Consider the following 2,358-nt stretch of genomic DNA (forward strand, 5'->3'; position numbering starts at 1 on the left):
CCCTTAAGGGGCAGCCAATAAAGGGAAACATGAGACGTTCCTTCCATTCGTGAGTCTTGGGAGTTAATTAGGAATTCTACTTGGGCAAGCAAAAGTACTCCTGAAGCCTCCCCCACCATGGATAAAGTTATTATTATTATTATTATTATTGTAATTTTTTTTTATTCGTAGTTACCAACTGATAATAACTCTCTTGACTTCATTTGCGCCTTGGTCCTCTTTGATGGTGTTATATAAATGTACACTGTCATTATTATGATGCTAGGGGGTAGGGGTAGACAAATTTGTACGCTCTTACATATGCATAAAAATGTTGATTCAAAATAACATGCAATATGTAAAATAATGGTAAAATTATAATGTAGCCATGGATGTAATATTCATTTTTAAGCAAGTGGAGTGGAGGCTTTACAAAATCAACTTTTTTTTGTACACTTTCAGAGGGGAGTGAGGGGTACCGAAAAAGAGAACTGTTTGTACACTTCTGAAAATATTGATAACTGTGAACGGCCCTTTAAAATGTTTACAATACTTGCAAAAGTCTTGTATGGGTCAAGTGGCGCAGCGTGTAAGGTTTTGGACTTCTGATCGTGAGATCGGGAGTTCGAGACTGGTGCCCGTCGCATTGCTTGTGTCCTTGGGCAAGGCACTTTATTTACGTTTGCCTCTCTCCACCCAGGAGTATAAATGGGTACCTGGTAGAATGGTATGGCATTGAACGTATGTTGTGCGTGTAAAGCAGCATGACTAGGGATACTCCCCAGGAAGCAGAGAAAGTTGCACAAAAATGTGCTGGTTTTTGCCAACTTAGTATCCAGTGAACAGTAAATACTAAAGCCAATGCCATGTATACTCCTCAGTTTGTGAATTTGGCCTGCTTATAAAAACTATAGCAATGGTATTTGATAAGTTGATAAACCTGCAGCTGTAATGATATACCTTGATGGTACTACAATATATTGTACTATAGAACTACTTAGAATGCACATAAAAATAGTATTAAAGAGGACAATCTTTTGAGAAGATTGATTTTGGTTTTTAAATTTTTTTTTTTTAGAAAGGAGAACTTGATTCAGCTCTGCATTATTCATTGGTGCATAATCAAGTGGATTTCGTGAAGCTGTTTCTCGAGCGTGGCGTCAGTTTAAAGGACTTTTTAACCGTTCGAGAGTTGACTCTTCTTTACAATGAGGTAGGTTGACACCACTTTCAAAAATACTTTTTCTTATACAAGAACTTCTAAATAATTGCTCACACAAAATGATTTTTAGTATTGTATGTTTGATTTGAGAGATCAAATTTGGGCTGTACCATTATTGTTTTCATATTGTTGATGTAAGTTTTTATTCCTGTTTTCGTGTTCCTACAGTGTATATCTTTCACACCACTGTTGGTGAGGTTAAAAGAAAAGTAGTATATTAAATATGTAATAAATTTATACATCTTAGTTTTATGTTATTATACATATTTAATCTTTCAGGTGAAAGAGAAAACTCTGATTTACGAGTACTTGGACAAAGAGAGAGGAGGAAAGGTTTGTTATTGCACTTTTGAAACTGTTTTAATAGGAAAATCTCTGTGCCGAGTCAAAACCGTGTATAAGAAATTTGTATCACTACAGTCTGTATCACTAATTGAATAGCACATTTTTTTCACAATTGTTGAAAAATACTTGGAGCAGATATTTTCCAAAATGTGTGTAATATTCTTAGCAAATCTGACAAACTATGCATAATGCAGACAAGTGTCCAAATAGGCCTCTGTTGTGTTTACAGACCTCAAGAAAGTTTAATCTGTGGGATGTTGGGAAGTTAATTGAAGAGATGACGATGGACTCATACGAGCCACTTTACCTTCGGGATCAACCACGTTACGTGTTGACAGAGGCCGAGATTGTTTCGGGAAAGAAAATGAGAGACGTCATAGCAGAGAACGAGAGTGAGACTGGAGCTTTTGAGTCGATGGGGCAACATGCTTTATCCATGGGTATAGCACAGGCTACCAATGTTTTGGTACCAAATAGTAAGTTAGGATTTTTTTTGCTCAATATATTTTTTAATGTATGCATGTATGTAATTTTCAACTGGTACTGTGGGATTTAACAGTAATAATCATTGAAAAATTATAATATATCTACGTGGTGTACTGCAAGCATTAAATATATTACTACTTCACCATGCAAACCTTTAAACTATAGTTCTTCAAGTGTAAGCCCATCTCCTGCTTTACACTCAAATTTATGTACCAGCCTTTCCTCACATTCAAAAGCCCAGGTATGATTTGAATTAGTAACTTACTTGATTTTTTGTACAAATTGCATTCATAAATGGATTTAATTAGGTAGGCAGTAATAAAAAA

General features: G+C 35.4%; 1 long non-coding RNA gene across 1 annotated transcript; it reads left to right on the forward strand.

Annotated features, from left to right (window-relative positions):
• The first annotated feature begins 1,036 nt into the window (after positions 1-1,036).
• Positions 1,037-2,172, forward strand: LOC117120636. Its single transcript, XR_004447394.1, has 3 exons — positions 1,037-1,192; positions 1,481-1,534; positions 1,776-2,172. It is a non-coding gene; the product is annotated as an uncharacterized LOC117120636 (long non-coding RNA).
• Positions 2,173-2,358: the final 186 nt, after the last annotated feature.

This window comes from Anneissia japonica, unplaced genomic scaffold, assembly GCF_011630105.1.
Source record: "Anneissia japonica isolate Jap-2015-1 unplaced genomic scaffold, ASM1163010v1 scaffold65656_len2358_cov182, whole genome shotgun sequence".
Lineage (NCBI taxonomy): Eukaryota > Metazoa > Echinodermata > Crinoidea > Comatulida > Comatulidae > Anneissia > Anneissia japonica.